General features: G+C 37.3%; 1 protein-coding gene across 14 annotated transcripts in view; it reads left to right on the plus strand.

Annotated features, from left to right (window-relative positions):
- Window positions 1–17,918, plus strand: part of PLCL1 (phospholipase C like 1 (inactive)) — a 335,124-nt gene that overhangs the window by 199,978 nt on the left and 117,228 nt on the right. For 4 of the 14 annotated variants that reach the window (XM_087862372.1, XM_087862357.1, XM_087862364.1 and 1 more), the window contains one exon: window positions 12,516–12,889. The exons of 9 other annotated variants lie outside the window; for them this stretch is intronic. The gene's annotated coding sequence lies outside the window, so the exon portion shown is untranslated. Of the gene's footprint in view, window positions 1–5,963; window positions 6,064–12,515; window positions 12,890–17,918 lie in introns of all 14 variants that reach the window. One more of the 14 variants, XM_087862361.1, reaches the window with a different exon arrangement.

Consider the following 17,918-nt stretch of genomic DNA (forward strand, 5'->3'; position numbering starts at 1 on the left):
CTTATTTTTCCTTTTGATTTAACCTAGTTTTTTAATGATCTAAAACTTGTACATGGTTCTATAATCAAAATTATGATACAAGATACATTTAGAAAAATCATTCCTGTCTACTCTTTACACCTATTTAAAAAATTTATTTTTAAAATTAATTTTTATTTTATTTGTTTAGTTTGTTTCCTTTTATAAATAAAAGCAAATATCTAGACGACATATAAAAATAAAAGATAAATATATGAATATATATATATTCATAAATCCCTTTCCATTGTTACGCAAATATAGTATACTAGACACAGTCCTTTGGACCTTGCTTTTTTCACCGAACAATAGATACTGAACATCACTCCATTTCTTTTTACAGCTGTACAGTAACACATTATGTGGTTACCTAATATTTTATTCATTAGGTTGCCTATTGATAGACATATGGCTTGTCATATCAGACTTTAAATAATATTTCCCAAGCAAGGAAGGAAAATAGGCAGATCAGCCGATCAGAATTTCTATCTGGTAGGTGCTTATAGTTCTCATTGCAGACATATACCTAATATAAATCAGTTTTTGTGTGAGTTGGAATATCATCTTTTTAGTTTTGGCAGAACCCTGAGGAAAACAATGGAGCCCCAGACTTTTGCACCCTGTGCAACTGGTTACCAAGACACAACGCCCTACAGGGAACTTACCCTGGATTGTTTGGGAAAATCCTGTGCGTGTGTTAAGAACCCAGAAGAAATAGTGTTTGGGGTTTCATGATTATTACTTAGGACTTCTCTTTTCTGAAAATCAGAAAAATGTTAATTACGAATTTTTAAAATGGTGTTTAATAACCTTTTTAGGTGACTTGTTCTGGAGCCATTGGACCAAAAGTTTTGTTCAAATTGAAAATAAAGTAGAGTTTATCAAATTTGTGATGAGGTCATTTGTTGTTTGATTTTGTTTACAAGGCTAGCATTAGAGTCTTCTTGTTTGTTTGTTTGTTTAGAGGGAGAGAGAGAATCTTAAGCAGGCTCCTTACCCAATATGGAGCCTGTTGGGGGGCTTGATCTCATGACCCTGAGAGCATGATCTGAGCCAAAATCAAGAGTCAGACACTTAACCAACTGAGGTTCCCAGGAGCCCCTAGAGTCTTCTTAAAAACTTCCCTGGGCAATGTCTGAAATCTTAGTAGTGGCGATCGTGTGGGTGGTGGCATGTATGTTGTTTCATGGCTCACAACGTATTTGCCACAGTATCCTCTTGGGAACAAATACATATCTGGGAACAGAGTTCTTAATGGCAAGGTTTCTCAGGGCCTTTAATAACTAATATATGTGTGACTTCTCAAGACAGATATAAAATGCTACTTTTCACAGACTTTTTTCTTTATGGAGCCTTTTTTTTTTCCCATGGATCCCATTTTAGAAAAGTTGGATGTCATAGTTAAGCTTTTTGTAGTTATGAATGAGAGAGTGAGATGGAGGGGGAGAGAATCAATCGAACAGGGTCGTTATCATTCCTGTGTCACAGGGGATGAAACAGAGGCTCAAGTGTTGGCGATGTGCCTGTCATGAGTTCCATCAGTTCTTCAGAGTACACATTGGTATCATCACCACATGTAAAGATTTGAAGAAATAAAGTATCTGGAAAGAGTTTGGTAATTTTCTAAAAAATACCAGGTTGCTGTGTCTAATGTAGTTTTTCTAGCCTCATCAGGACTTTTTATTTTAAGAGTGAAAAAATTTCCAGGCCGTGTATAATTTCAGTAGGAATGAGATTGGGCTTGCCACTGGACTTCCTTTTTCTATGTGGAATTTTAGATGAATGTAGGCACATCGGAGGGTGGTTCCTTGTTTCAGATGCCTTGTAATCAAAATCCTGAGAGGAGGCTTTATCCTGGTTTCAATTTAGCAGAAAGAAGAAATTATTTTTATCCTTTAAACAGTTTCTTTTTTTCACTCTATTTCCAATTCCTTATTTTTTTTTCCTTCTGACTAAAGTAAAACTAGTTATCCTTTGTGTGACACTAGAAAAGAGAGTCATACTCATTTTTTGATGCATAAACGTTCTCTACCTCATATCACTGCTGACCTTTTTCTATTCAGGGAGAAAGGTATTAATTGCCTGCTTTCTCACCAAGTTCCTTAGCGTTTGATGTTCAGAGTTGCTATAAAAGCAGATTTGAAATTTCATGGAATTATTTTCTTCGATTGCAGTGATGGGCTTCTAATGTGGCTTCTCCCTGGCCTAGTCACACAAACTGTTCTATCTTGGAACTTCCTTTTACTTTTTACAGAATACACATTTTGAGTCTATTCTAAGAGAAGAGATTGCAAACAAATATACAGTGATTTTCAAACATTCCAAAATTGGGTACAGTTAGATTTAGATGAATTGAATAAATAAATGAAAAAATAAATGAATGGCCATTTTTTAATTTGGTATATTTACAGCATAGCAATGAAGCAGTAACTATCTGTAGTTCGTTATTCACACCATGGTCATGAAATTTGCTGGCGTTTATCTCTCTGATGCTGAGACTAAGACTAACTCATCTTCCTGAAGACTTTCAGTCTGTAGGAAGATGATTTTTCCTGTCTGGCTTTCTGATGGTTCTCACAACTTTATTAGCTAGGCATGTCCCATTGCTTACTTCATGTCATTGTAAAGCTCCAACACTAGAAAGTCAGGTTGACTTTTGTCTGTCTTATCAAGTTCAGAAAATGTAATTGTTTTAGGGTATAATTTAAAGATTTTCACAAACACATTAACAGCTCTTCTATTAGATGGCGTCATTAGAAATTATATTTTCCTGTAGTGAGGATGAGTATTGCATTCTGCTTGAGGTCTACCTTGCTTTGGTGGCAGGCATTTTTGTGTGTTGTTATTACTGTATCTTCGAGGAACAGCCAGAGCACCAGGACAAGCAGTATTTTGGACAAATGATCTAGGGATATTCCCTGGGGGCTGGTCGCTACACTTGGCATTACGAAATGGAGACCTGACATCACCAGATGGAACCCTTTGTTCGGTATAGGCTAGTGAAAGCCCTTTGCAGCCATGCTGGAGTGGCTGATCACTCTTCCAGCCTCGTCCCTTACTCTCTTGCTTTTATTGAGCTAGGGAATGGCAAACATAACCTGATGATGGTGCTGTCATCTCACTCTGTCCTCCAAGGTTTTGGATCCCAGAATTACTAAAAACTAAAAGGCTTTCCTCAGACTAGGGGAAAGAAGATGAAAGAAGTTGAGAAGGAAGCAGAGAAGGTGGTAACAGAGTTTTTAATAGCCTTCCCCTTTTTGTATGGGATCCATGTGGTTATTGAATGTGCGTGTACAAATGCAACATACTAGCAATATGATGGTAATAGTAGTAGTTATCACTTATTGGACACTTACTACATGCCTGACACACATAGCAAAACTTTAATTTGTTATTGTAGTTAACGTCCTTAACTGTCCTATAAGTGCACTGTTACTCTTACTGCAGCTTGGAGAGTTTAGTGCAGCAACTTAGCCACATTTATACAGTTGGTGTGCTGCAAAGGCAGAGTTCTGAACAAAGTGTTTTCTACTCCATTTTCTCTGCTTTGATCCAGGAAGCATGGCAGGTACCAGTACATGAACTAGTGAGTGTTGTTATGGAGAACATAGACTTCCTGTGTTAATAGGGCACATGGGACTACCAAAGATTTCCTCTTTTGCTTCATTTTATATTTTATTCAAAGATTCAAAATTAGCAAATTTAAGTAGATTACCAATTCCTTAATAAGGTGCCCTAAAACATGATTAAACAAAAGCCCGTACGTAATACCTTAGTTGCTTTAGTAATGTAATGTTAAATACATATTTTCCACTTTTTGTGATTGCATCTTTGTTGACTTTTTAAAAATATAATTTAACATGATGGATCAATATAGTGATTTTGGGATTGGCTCATTTCCTGGGGTGCAGTTACCAGAATCTTTTGAGTAAATGGGTATTTAGTTTAAAACAACATTTTTAGTATTATAATTGGTTGTTTTTTTTAATTATGATGTCTACTTTATTTAGAAATATCAGCAATGTTAAAGGAAGGGGAAGTGTTCTATTTATCAACTATAAGGATTAACCATTTGACAGTATTTTCATTACCTCTTCTTACACATCACTTTTGGTTTATATAATTGTTATTCATATGTATGTCTTATTTTCCCCCACTGAACTGGATGCTCTTTAAGGTTTTTGTTTGTCTATTTTCCATTTCATGGGCCCTCAATACATATTTGTGTCACAAATAACTGAATATTTACTTGTTACTATTAAACTTGTGTCTCACAATATGTTGGGTGACAGTCAGAAACTGATGATAATTATCATCAAAATATCAAAATAATTTGGCCAATCTATAATAAATAATAAACAATCCTATGGCATTGTTTTGTAAGGACGGAACCTATAGACCTAGGTTGTCTCTCATTCTTTGGGCATGTAAATGAATCTGTAAAATTCAGTTGGAGGTGAAGCTTATTTTTGCGTGTGTATTTAGAGACAAAATGTTGATTCTCCTCCTTGGAAAAAAAGAAAAGTTAATGACTAAAATTTCTTTGTGATCTCTATGACAGTTTTATCACATATGTCTCCAAAAAACTAATTATTTTCTAAGAACAAATCTGTGTGCTAACAGACTGTGAAAACCTATCAGTTGCTTTTCTTTTCCTTTCTTTTTTAAAACCAAAAGCCCAAAGAAGCCAGCCTTTAAATATTTGGATGTTTTTCTCTGAAATATGGCTGTGCTAGGCAAACACACTGGCATTAACATTTCTAAAGCAGGCTCAAAATAAATAGGATTTAAAAAAAAAAAAAAGCCAAACTCAATCCCTATGTGAATTGTCATTTTAATTAAAGCTTCTGTGTGTCATCAGTGACAGGAGATTGCCCCAGAAAGATAAAGTAAGACTCTGTCTGCCTTTGGCTTTCATGAAAGCAAGAGGAGTGTGTAAGAAACCAAATAGCCAGATAAATTTGCCATTATGTTAAAAAAATAATTTGCGAAGCATGAGGCGAACCACATTATTAGTAGATTAACATTCTTTTCTTTAGACTATTACATTTTCAAATCTAACTTATGGGTAGATTTCTTGGTTTGGGGGTTTAGGCTAGTGTGTACTAGCCTCTGCTAACAGACTGTTTTATGGAGATAAAGGAATCTAGAAACGGAAATCACTTTTTTTTTAGTGGTCTTTGATTTGAAATTTTATTTATTCAGGTTAGTACAAGGTTGTGAGATCAAATAAGAACATACTTGAAAGAACTTTGTAAAATGTAAAATGTTACTTGTTATTATCTTAATTATTATTATCTGGACAACAAAGTAAAATGTCTGTGTTTATTCAACCCCTCCTTCTGACCCACATTACTGTGCTAGGAAATTAGGAATTTTCTTTGGTGTATCTGTTTAAAAGCTAAGAACTGGACTTGAGGTTTGCTGCTCAAGGAGTTTTAGCCCCAATTTTTACAAAATCAAATAAATATAGGACCATCAGGCAGCACACAAACAGCAGTGTCATCATTCCTCTCAGCTTTTGGACCGAGTTGAAAATGTGTTTTATTATAGAATGGGCAAAATTCGAATCTTGTTAATGGAGAACAGCAGAATAATTTTAGCGATGTAAAACCTAGAATCTGAACCTCAGAGATAAAATGCAATCAGAGAAGCCCTGAAGACTATTGGGTGCATTTAGCACATAAAACTACTAAGAACAACATTAGCCTCTTCATTAAACCTAGTCGTCAGAAATGACTGTGGTGACTGCCAGTTCTCCCCACAAAGACTCGCATTCCCTGCTGCAGGGAGCCATGTTTTCCAAAGAATTGCCCCTAGTCAGAAGGGCCTGGAACTAACTTGGCTTTGAGATCGCGCCACTTGAGAGCACTGTGAAGCTGGAGATTCAGAGATAGTAGGTGTTCTTAAATGAGACATGTTTTACTGATACCGTTTTCTCATAGGAGCCACGACAATGTGAGCCCTTTGAGGACAGCATCTGAGTTTCTGTATTTCCCTCATGCACACCCACGTTTCTCAGACAACATACATGTGGTTGAATGAGTGAGTACTGTTATGCCCACACTGCCAAAACCTAGAACTCTATCCAGCCTCATCTTGCTTACCTTTGTGCAACACTGGAAATCACCATCTTTCTTGTTTGACACTTTCCTTCTTAACTTTGCTGATTTTCCTTTTACTTGATGTATTGCTACTTCTTTTTCTCTGAGTCCCAGTCCCCACCTCCTCACGCTGGCTATTTCCTATGATTCTGTTCCAGCCCTCTTCTTTAGATTCTGTCTACATATTAAAATCACCTAGGAGCCCCCCAACTGCTCCAACCCCCCAGTAACACTTGTGTGTGTGTGTGTGTGTGTGTGCACATGTGGTGTATAATTTTGTGAAATGTTTGTAAGTTACAGACTTAATGTCCCTTAATAACTCAGTGTGTATGTCTAAAACCAGAGACATTCTTTTGTATAACAATGATCAAAATCAGAAAATTAACATTAATAATACTACTGTCTAACCTATAGACTTCATTCAAATTTTGTCAGTTGTCTCACTAATGTCCTTCATAGCAAAAGAAAAAAAACAAAACAAATTTTGTGGTCTAGGAACTCAATCCAGGATCACAAGTTGTGTTTTGCTCTCATTTTTTGTAGCCTCTTTTAATTTGGAGCTGTTCTTCAGTATTTCTTTGTTTTTCATGACCTTGACATTTTTGAAGTGTACAGGCCAGTTATTTTGGGTTTGTCTGATGTTTCCTAATGATTAGATTCAGATTATATATTTTTGGCAGGAATATCACAGAAACGATGTGCTGTTTTTAATGTCTCCTCTCAGGAGCACATGATATCTACTTGTGACATTGTTTGTGGTTACTTAGTTAATGGGGTGTCTGTCATATCTCTGTGCTGTAAAATTATTCTTCTCCTCTTATATTAATACCTATCTTGTGGGGAAATACTTTGAGACTATGAGAATAAATGCATATTATGGATAAGGAGGGTCAGGTTCTCATTACTGGAAAAAGGAATTACAAAGATGGAAAGGTAGAAGTGTAGAATGAACCCATGTGGTATTGGATTGGATTAGAGGTAACAGTATGAACTCTTGGTTTTTGTATCTATATAGATATGTCTGCCCGTCCATCCATCCATCCATCCATCCTCCTAGCTCTAAGAGGATAAAGAGGCAGTAATAACTCAGTAACAATGGGCACAACTCACATTACATTTTATTTTCCAAATGCCATTCTTCAGTAAAAATGGACCAAAAAAAAGAACAAGATAAGCCTGGAACAGCTTGTTTTACCAGAAAGTAAGGAAGTGGGCAAAGAATGATGGAGGCATGTCAAAAGGCCACAGAGCCAGCTTAAAGGGCTAACTCCCACTGAACATAAAAATAAATGATAGCAAACACAGAATAAAATAAGAATTTATGATTCCACACATAAGCAAACAAATAAATGAGAAGAGAAAGTTATTCTTTACAATAGAATTCCAACAAGTAAATGTAGAAGGAATGATTGAATGAAAATCACCATTTGTCAACTACTATAGTAACTCATTTGAGGTAAGAATCATCAATGGATTCTTCCCAATTTTAATAATGTTAGATACGCTCTTCCTGACTCCTCCCCACCCATTCAGCCCACAGTGTTCGGCTCACAATTATCTGTTCTTAAGCTGGCCTTCCTTCTGCCTATCCTGCCATGTGTCCAAGTATCTAAGACCAGAAATACCCTGTTTTCCCACTATTGATTAATGTCTTATCCCATTCTCTACGCTTTCCAAAAAACATTTAGCTGGTATTATATCAATCCATATCAAGATGAGAGCTAGGGAAATTACCTGGAAACATCGTCCCCTGACAACTAATGCAAGTGCATTTCAAACACACCATTGCTGAAAATCCAGATAGGTAAGAAAGGGCTCTCTGTCTGGGAAGCAGCTAAAAGGGAATTTGTTGCAGGCAAATAAAACTTTTTGAGCCTACTCTTATATCACAGGATAGATTTCTTTAGTCTTGGAGAAAGGTGTTGAGAATTGACCTAAGCTGATAGTCATGTACAGTCTTTAGTGTTTTTAAAGTTTTGTTTTGTTTTGCTTTTTGCTTCCCCCCACCCTGGTTCATTAATTCAGAAGAGATTTGAGGTTACTATTATCTACTACTGCAAACTTTGCTGCTATATATAATAAAAGTAAGTCTCAGACTAAATATTGCTACACACAGAAACACTTATTAAGTAAACACTTACTAGCAAGCAAGCAAAAAACAGTTTATATGTCTTGTTTTATGACTTGTTAGGAGGTCCTAGTTCCACTACTTTGCACAAAGCTCACTTCATGCAGATAGGCATGATTGAGAAGCTGAATCCTGTTACCCTTATCACAACTATTGGGCAACCTCAAATCTTTTTAAACCAACAGGTGGATATGGGACCATTTAGAGGTCAAGCCTCAGGTCCATCTCCATGGGGAGAACCTCCCTGGATCCTTATATTCTGTTCACACTAGAGTACAGAGTGTTTCTAAAATAATTTTTGCTACTCCCCTGTTCTTAACTATCTTTAATTTTATTTATGAGAGTCCATTTCTAGATTCTGAAAGTTAATAAGCCATTAGTTTCACCAAGTAAAATGTATTGCTAATATTCATTATACTGATGATCAAAGTCTTAGTTGTTAATATAGATAACAGAAGTACTTACACTGTAATAAAAATATGGATAATAGAGATTCTTATAGTAGTTGCTTCTGGAGTGTTGCCTTTCCAGTGAGATATGGGCTGAATGTGGAATCTTGCTTAGGGCAACCTACTACTACAGAGTAAAATCTTGAACTAACTAGTATGCACACAATATCACACTGTCCATGCTGAAGTTTTAAAAATAAATTACCCAAGTTGTAATAGAACTGGAGGAGGAGGAGATGTTCTAAGCACCAGGATGTACCTAGGAATCCTAGTCCCAAGAGGTTCTTGATGAAAACAGTCTTTGGTCGAGTTGATCAAATGCACTGGGAAAAACCTACATTCTGTAGCACCATCTTGGAGATTCAAAATGCACAATAGCTATTCAGGGGTTCATGTCCTACAATAAAGGAACCTGCTTGGCTTTGTTTGACCCTGCATTTTCCAAACTTAGTTGACCGCAGAGTCCTTTTGTTCACTGGTCCCCTGAAATTAGTTTTCCTTGGGACATACTTTAGAAGACACTGCTCTAGAGATTGTAGAAGAAATGTTCTTAACCAACATCTACTCAACTGACATTCCCTTCCTAAAACTTGAGATTAGAAGTCTCCTCTCTAACATGCTCTCCCATCACTGGAGTTGTATGCTTACAAAGAGTCAATTGAGTTTTTTCCAAAACCTGTTTATCCATTTGTACTTGTAATGACAATTACATAACTTAATTAAATATTACATAATCCTGTGACTTGTGAGTGTAAGTATAAAGAGTTATTGTTTCTTTGAAAAATAAATTGAATACTTCAGAAAGACACAGTAAAGGGGGAATTGCTGAAAGTGTTGTTAAATTACATGATAGGAGGGCAACTATCAGATTTGGGGAAATAATAAAAAAGGATTTTTTAGATTGGTTTGCAAGTATCTATTGAGTTACTGATGCATTTTAAAGACACTGAAGTGTATCATACAAAAAAGATTAAATGGAACACTCAAATTAGTGGAACCATACTCAAAGTCTTACACTTAAATAAAATATCTAAGGTACATATATACTGATTTTTATTATTTCCTGCTTTTAATGAATTTTTTGATTAAGTGGCTAATTACAGGCCCTGTAGGTGTCAGATAAAAGGGCTGTGTTCTAGTGAGAGAGAACTGAAGAGGAGACTTCCCAAAGAAAGTATGTATATAGGGGCAGCTGGGTGGCTTAATTTGTTAAGCGGCTGCCTTCAGGTCAGGTCATGATCCCAGGGTACTGGGATGGAGCCCCACACCGAGCCCCATGTTGAGCCCCACATTGAGCCCCACGTTGAGCCCCACATTGAGCCCCACATTGGGCCCCACATTGAGCTCCCTCGGTGGGGAGCCTGCTTCTCCCTCTCACTCTGCTGCTCCCCCTGCTTGTGCTCTCTCTCTCTCTGTCAAATAAATAATATCTTTCGTTAAAAAAGTGTGTATATACTCTGTGGTATATTTTTAAACATTTAACACAGATTTTGTCCATGTCTCTCAAACCAGGCTCAGTTGTCTTTAGAACTTTTGCCACTCTTTACTTGCTGTCTTTGTTTTTTGTTTTTGTTTTTGTTTTGGCTTTATTATAAGTCCATGGGATTCCTTAGTACCCATAACGCTGTCTAAAAATGAGGGTTAAAATTTTAATTTCTCTCTGGGAGTTATCCATACATATACACATGTGCATCCTTTTGAGTTCTGTCCTTTATTTGTGACTGGGAACAAATTTTGTTTATTCCTAGTGTATTTTTCAGTATGATTTTATAGTAATAGTTCTTGAAAGAATGTGCAGTAATGACATTTGATTTCTATCTGGATTCTCTTAGGCTTGGTCCCATAGCAGCCTATAATTTAAGGTTAAGGTTATGTTGCTAAGAATTTTTAGGATCTGTACTCTTATGTGCTATGTAAACAAACCAATTATTCTATTGTGGACCAGTTTTTTCTTTTGAAATGTATAACACAACAGTCATTTTTTAGGTTTAATTAGGACTGCATTTGTATAAAGATCTGTATTTTATAAAACCAGGGAAGCAAAGACGAATTGTGGGGGGGAAAAAAAAGAAAATGTTGCCTGATTCTTTTGTTAAAGTACAAAAAGGGGGGAATTCAGACAAATTTGGAATTCACTCTGTTTTTTATCTTTTTTTTTTTTTCACAAACAACCAGACACAGAGCCATAAGATAGTAATTTGTCAAACTACCTGTTAAGCTGGTATTTGAATATGAAAGGGATATTTCCACCCAGTGCAATATTGCTTTTTGGAAACATTAAAAGCCCTTATATTAGGGTGGTAATTGAATGAATGCTTCAAAAAAAAAAAAAAGCAAAAACCCTGTGTGCTTCATTATGATACAATTCTTGTACATTTTTTAGAAGATAACCATGTCAGGATGTAGAGGGACTGAATAGAAGTGTAGAGCCATAGCTGTATTTGGCATGAATGTAGTTGTTTTAGATTCAACATGGAAAAATTGTTCTAAACTCTAGTGATCTACCTGCCCATAGTTTATGATAGGCAGCATGGATTATTTGCTATCAATGCCTATAGACATTTTAGGAATCTTTTTGATATTATGTTGAAATCTTGTAGTTAGTGATATAAATTTCTATTAAACCCTTTGTGGAATTGATACGTAATGACTTCTTGGGACTTGTTTATTATTATAGCAATTGAATCTTTTTCTTATTCCTCCATCCACCTCCATCTACTATTTTCTTTATTTTGTGAGTACCACGAAGGAGAGATTACTTCTATTTTTGTGCTATTGTAATTGAACTCTTGAACCTCCTTCTTGAGAGGTTTTCATGTTTCTGATCATTTTGTCATAGTTACCTGATTTTTTTTTTTCTTCTTTGGGGTCAGTTTATAGGATCACAATAGTGCTTTCAGAAACTTGAGGAGCTTTTATTGAAGGTAGACATTTTAAATGTTAAATCACCTCACCTATTCACTCATTCACTAAACATTTATGAGTCAAATAACTGCTAAGAACTAGAGATACTAAGATAAATGAGAGAATTTTCTGAAAGTTTACTCAATATTCCTTTTTCAGTTGCTACTTCCTAGAAAATGTATAGTAAGTACTATATAAACATATAATGGAAATGGAGAATGAAGGTTGTTTGCCAGAAAGGGCAAACATATCCCTTGATCTACATGAAAAACATAGGAGTGACACTGAGATTGGAGTTAGGAAGAGGGAATAGACATTGTATCCTAAAGAGTGCTTTAAGAGTAGTATTTCTTTTAGGTGTACCTTTTTTTTAAAAAATCTTATCTTGTAACAGAAGTCACAAAACATGCTGATATTCCCAGCATAGAGGGCTAGTTGAGGAATGTTGGGGAAAATGTAGGCAAAACAGGATGGGATTTTTATCAGGTGAACATTCACTTGTTTGAAAAACTGGCCTTTGGGCTTCATGTTTTGGACAATTAGCATAGTAGTCCTTTTCAGTGATTATTTCACAGGAAGTAGTATTTGCAGCTTTTGCTCTCTTTGAGAATGCAACCATTGTAATACTCTCACATGGTGATGAGAGCAGTGAAGGTAAGGAAAGGAAGCCTCTTTTCAGCTTTGCTCCCAAGTCTATGACTGGGTCTTCTTTGGCCTGTTGGAGACAGAGGGGAAACAGAGAGAAATGTAGTGCCCAGCAATAGTGCGGTGCATCCAGACTACTACTGCCTGGAAGGGGGGGGGTGGAATTTAACTTTCTGGCAGGGACCCGAGGAGGTTTATGATCCTTCCTATGAATTGCTTTCTTTTCCCAACTTTTTTTTTTTAAGATTTCATTTATTTATTTGACAGAGAGACATCCAGCAAGAGAGGGAACACAAGCAGGGGGAGTGGCAGAGGAAGAAGCAGGCTCCCAGCGGATCAGGGAGCCCGATGCGGGGCTCCATCCCAGGACCCCAGGATCACGCCCTGAGCCGAAGGCAGACATTTAACGACTGAGCCACCCAGGCGCCCCTCTTTTCCCAACTTCTGAAATTATGTCCTCATTCAGGCCAAGAAGAATGAGGCAAATGTGGGACATCTTTCTCTCTGCGGGCTCCATGATGAGTGAAACTCATGGTGAATCTGCTGGTTTTCTACTTGGAGAAAACATTTTAGGTTATCTACTCGGTAAACAGGATAAGAAGAGAGCAACAAGCGAATTCTAAGGAGTATTTAAAAACCTGGTCAGTAGGGAGTTGGGGGATTTGTGTCTCTTGCGTAAGTTGCACCTGGTTTGAAATCTTCTTAGTACATTCCCAAAGCTGCCCTGTGGCTGGCCGCAGTGTTAGGTGGAGATCTTTTAATCCCCATACACATCAGCATCTCTCTAAAATAAAATCACTTCACTTCTTTCAGCCTAACATCGCAGGGGATGGCTTAGAAGACTAACCCTCAGATTTGAAATGTCTGCGGACTGCTTCTCTACTTGACAATTTTGAATTTTACTTAGCTGTGCTGCTCTTTTTAGTTTTCTCAAAGGAAATGGATTATATTTTGCTACTGAAGTGCAAATATAATCATTGCTATTTTCTTGTCTTGTGGAGTATATTTTGACTGAAATAAGTAGATAATGTACTGTTTTCAAAGTGCCAACCACAGTGGGTTTTTTTTTTAACATTAAGTAATTCATGCATTGTTCTTTCTAGGCAATTATAGTTTTTTTAGTCACTGAGTAATTTACTAAGCACATACATTTTCAGCACTGTGCAAGGAACTGGGGCATACAAAAGAAATCTGAGGCACAGTTCATATCTTCATGCAGGTTGTAGTATTTGTAGAGAAATGAAACCAAGCCAGAGGAAACAAAGAACAATTACATGTTCAACTGTGTAGTGCTCTCTATAGGAACCACATGTAAGTAAAAAATGAATATAGATGAATGAATTAATTGAATAAAAGTGTTCATTCAAAGAAGAAATCATTGTGGACTGCAATGTGTCATGGAGTAGATGGGATATGAGCAGAACCACAAATGATGAATGGGATTTGGCAAGTAGAGAGAAGTGGAGGAAAGACATTCCAGGTAAAGACAGCCAACGTCAAAAGGTAGAGATGAACATGGCATATGTTTGGGACAATGAGAGAAAAGACCAGGCTGACCGGAGAGCAAGATTAGTGTGCAGGAGAAATAAAAAATAAAGTTTGGTGTCTCCCCTTCTTTCTTAATACGTGAACCTGAATTTTATGCCTACTCCCAAGCAATAAATCATGATTAGTCTAATCCACTCAAGACAACTCTATTCTCTACTTTCCCAGCCTCCTTTGCAGATAGGACAGCTCTGTGACCTCATTCTGGCCAAGCTGAAGAATGCTGATGGTATTTCTGGAAATGTTTTTGCTCTCTTGATAAAATGTTGGAACTCTCTTTTCCTCTCTTCCCACCCTTGAATGAAGAGCAGAACCTAGAGTCGTGCAGCAACTCTTGGTACCATGAGGAAAACGCTGAGGTGTTGTCTCTGACACCACTGAACTGCTGTACCCTTACCAACAGCTCTCTACTTCTGGGCTTCCTGTTATTTGAGAAAAACCAACCTCTGTTTATGTAAAACACTCTTAAGTCATGTGTTTTAAAGTTATTTGCAGTGTTTTAATATTACTTTAAGAAGGTTAATCTGTAATAGTGTGTAAGATGAATTGGAAGAGGGTAAGAACTGAGGTTGTTATCATAGCACTATAGGCCTGAGGTAAAGAGGTTTTGGACAAGACTTACGGCAAGGCAGGGTAGAGGAGAGACAGACAGAGAAGAAGTAAAAAGATTAAGTACAGATTCAATGAAGGAGATAAGAAGCCACATAACTTTGAAGTTTCTAAACAGGAAGACAAGTGGGATGGCCATACAGCTTCAGGGATAGGCAAATGATGATAAAGACAAATTCCCTTTTAAGGCATGTTGAGTTTTAGATAATGATGGAACATCCAAGTGGAAGTGTTCTATAAATATGTAGAAATATAGCATTTGAATTCAGGTGAGTCTATAGGGTACCTATGTCCTCAGACATGGACAGAGACAAAAGCGTTAAATGATGTCTCCAATTATGAATTGAGAGGAAGAAGAATTTAGCTGCATAAACATGGAGACAGAGAGAGGAGATAACACAGGTTAGAAGATTGAACAGGGCACAGTGCCATCATAGCAGAGAGTATACAGTGGGCACCAATAAATGCATATTGCAGGGATGGATAAAGTTGTCATCAGTATCCAGTGCCCTAGAGAAGTCAAGGAAGATGAGGTCTGAGGAGAGAAGTGAATCTAGTAAAAGTAGAACACCAGTGATTTCCAAGAGAGGGGTTTCTACAGGCTTGAGAGCCATATATCAGCTGCCCGGTTCTGCGAAGAGGATGGGGCAGTAAGAGAAGGTAAGGGAGTAGAAGCTGAAGGTGATAGAGGAAGATCATCCATGAAGTATTCGGGAATTGAGAAGAAGGGCTGATCCTTGTAGGGGTAGTAGATTTAGCAGAAGATGGTTTTAAAGGTATTGAAAACTAAGAGGGAAGTAGTTAGTGGGAAGGTCCAAACACACAGCAAAGGTAAAGGCCATAGTTGGTACTGGAGAGGCTTTAGTTTTAAGGAGGTTCACACTCTCCTTCGGAGTTGGAAGCAAGGACAACAAGGGAGCTGTGGAAACTAGTAAGTGGAAACAAATATACTTGGTGTGTCTGTCCCCACAGGGTGGGTGAAGTCAGGTGTTAGGAGCTGGGCTGGTGGAGGGGGCTCCTGGGAGGGGCTAACTATGGAACACCTGCTATGAGGTTGTGTGTTAAGAGGCATCTGCTCAGAGATCAACAGGTGTAACCTAAGTGAGATGGCAACAGTCTGGCAGGGGCAAGGCTGCATCATTTTGGGTCTGTATCTGCCTCAGGTGGGATTACAGCAGAGAACTGGGAGCCCAGGAGGAGGCCCATCATCAGGTGGAGGGTTCAGTAAAGGCAAGGGAATCTAGAACAGTGTTCCCGGGGGAGAGGGGAGGAGTCTAGTGTTCCAGGAAGAGCATCACCAGAGGACAGAGAACAGATCTAGGGGGAAGTGGCAGAGTAATGGGTGGTGGCCTGAGAAGAGTAAAAGCAGAGCTCAAACTTGGAGCAGGACCTTGAGATGGTGAGACCCAGGCACTGCCTCTTTGGACACGTGTTACACTTGCATCACCTGTGACTTGTTGCAAGTAGAGATTTAATTCTTGTTCTAATTTTTTTTTTTTTTGAGAAAACACTTAAGCAAAATTGTGTGGCATTTGTTAAAAAATATACTGGTATACTATTTACTTAGAAATACAATTTATGCTGAGTATAGGTTAGGCACAAATCTCATGGGCTTTATCTCACTTTGGTGAGACTTCCTATATATGAAATAAAAAGCTATCTATGTTCCAATTCTGGCAATATTTTACCCGTCCACATATTCAACTGTACTCTTGCTGGGCTCCGCACTGGATTTCCAACAGTGTTTGTTGAAACCTGCCATCCATTCACAGCAGCTTCTCCTAGTAATCTCTGTGAAGCACAATTTTTAAATGCCCTTAAAAAAAGCATTCTACTTTAATGAAATGGCAGATGGCGTGTTGCATGATTTCCTAACCGGTGTTACTTCCACACTGTGATGGAACTATATAAAGAAATTTGCTCTCAACTCAGGAGGAATCCGGTGAAGCTCGAGCTTTTGTTAACTTGTAAACAGATCACTTCTGTATGTTGGGATTCATTTTCATATGTGTGTTATAGCATTAGTTTTCTTATATAGAAACTGCACATAAATCATAAGGGATCAAAGTGATAGATACAAATTGTGAGGACTATAGATCTTTACATGCTTATTTTCTTCTGATTTTTGAAAGTGGGGCATTATCATGGTAGAAAATTTTAAAAATAGAGAAAAGGCGAAAGGAAGTAAAAATTGCTCCAACTTCCTGGAGGCAACCACTGTTAGCTTATTTTTCGGTGGTGGGAGGCACACGTTTTTTTCCCCTCCTGAAGGTGGGATCATATGAAACATGCTTCTCTCTCTTACTCCAGTAGGCCAATTCACTTCTAATTTTAGTTTCATTTTCTGAAAACTCAGGTCAGCAAGAAAAGGTGTTAGAAGGAAGTAGTGTGCAACAGAAGAGTTAGCAGAAGGCATAATTTCTGTGGGAGATAGAGAAGCTGACTAATTTGTGACCTCCACTAATTTTCTACTCAGAAAAATGTGGTTGCAGTGAGTAAAGTTTTCATTGCCCCTAATCTTTAGAAGATAATGATTTAACCCTACTATGTTTTACACTAAATCCTCTTCAGGATTAACACTAAGTATAGAAAAATCTTAGTTTTATACCTCGACTATAATTATTTACTTACAGCTCAAAATAGCTGAATTAATTTGGGGTGATAAGTCCTTTTATGTTGCCAGGTGATTTTCCTTTTAACATTATATAGTTTTTGAAGTATGCTTTCCAATGGAAAGCAAATGTTCATTTGAGTGAATCAATTAACTATTCAAGTCAGATTTGCCTTAATCTTCCAGTGTGTATTGTTTTATTTAATATTGTAGTTTTGTGAGGATTACAAATCATAGGAATGTAGAGAATATGACACAAACTCTAATACATTCTTTTAGGCAGAAAGTTAAACTGTTTATAATTTAGATATACCATCTTAATTTTTACTACATAGGATATTTTTACTGTTACTTTAACTGTGGAGATATTTGTATATCAGTTCACCTTGCTTTATAGAATTTCCATTTTGAAATGGACAATGAAAAGGAATAGTTACTTTGCATTAATTTATATTTAATATAAGCACTTGAGAAGTAACCAAAAGTAGGAGAGAAGGGATATGGATATACATTTTGTAGTAATGAATTTTATTTTATTTATTTTTATTTATTTATTTTTTAAAGATTTTATTTATTTAACAGAGACAGCCAGTGAGAGAGGGAACACAAGCAGGGGGAGCGGGAGAGGAGGAAGCAGCAGGCTCCTAGCGGAGGAGCCTGATGTGGGGCGTGATCTAATACTCCTTGGTCAACCAAAGACTCAAATGTTAGTGTTTAATAAATAGACATTTATATAGGAATCGATTTCCTTGGAATCAGATGAAACATAAAAACAATTGAAAGGGGCGCCTGGGTGGCACAGTCGTTAAGCGTCTGCCTTCGGCTCAGGGTGTGATCCCAGCGTTCTGGGATGGAGCCCCACATCAGTCTCCTCTGCTAGGAGCCTGCTTCTTCCTCTCCCACTC

Source organism: Ursus americanus, chromosome 1 (genome assembly GCF_024610735.1).
Source record: "Ursus americanus isolate L20-20 chromosome 1, mUrsAme1.1.p, whole genome shotgun sequence".
In the NCBI taxonomy this organism is placed as follows: Eukaryota; Metazoa; Chordata; class Mammalia; order Carnivora; family Ursidae; genus Ursus; species Ursus americanus.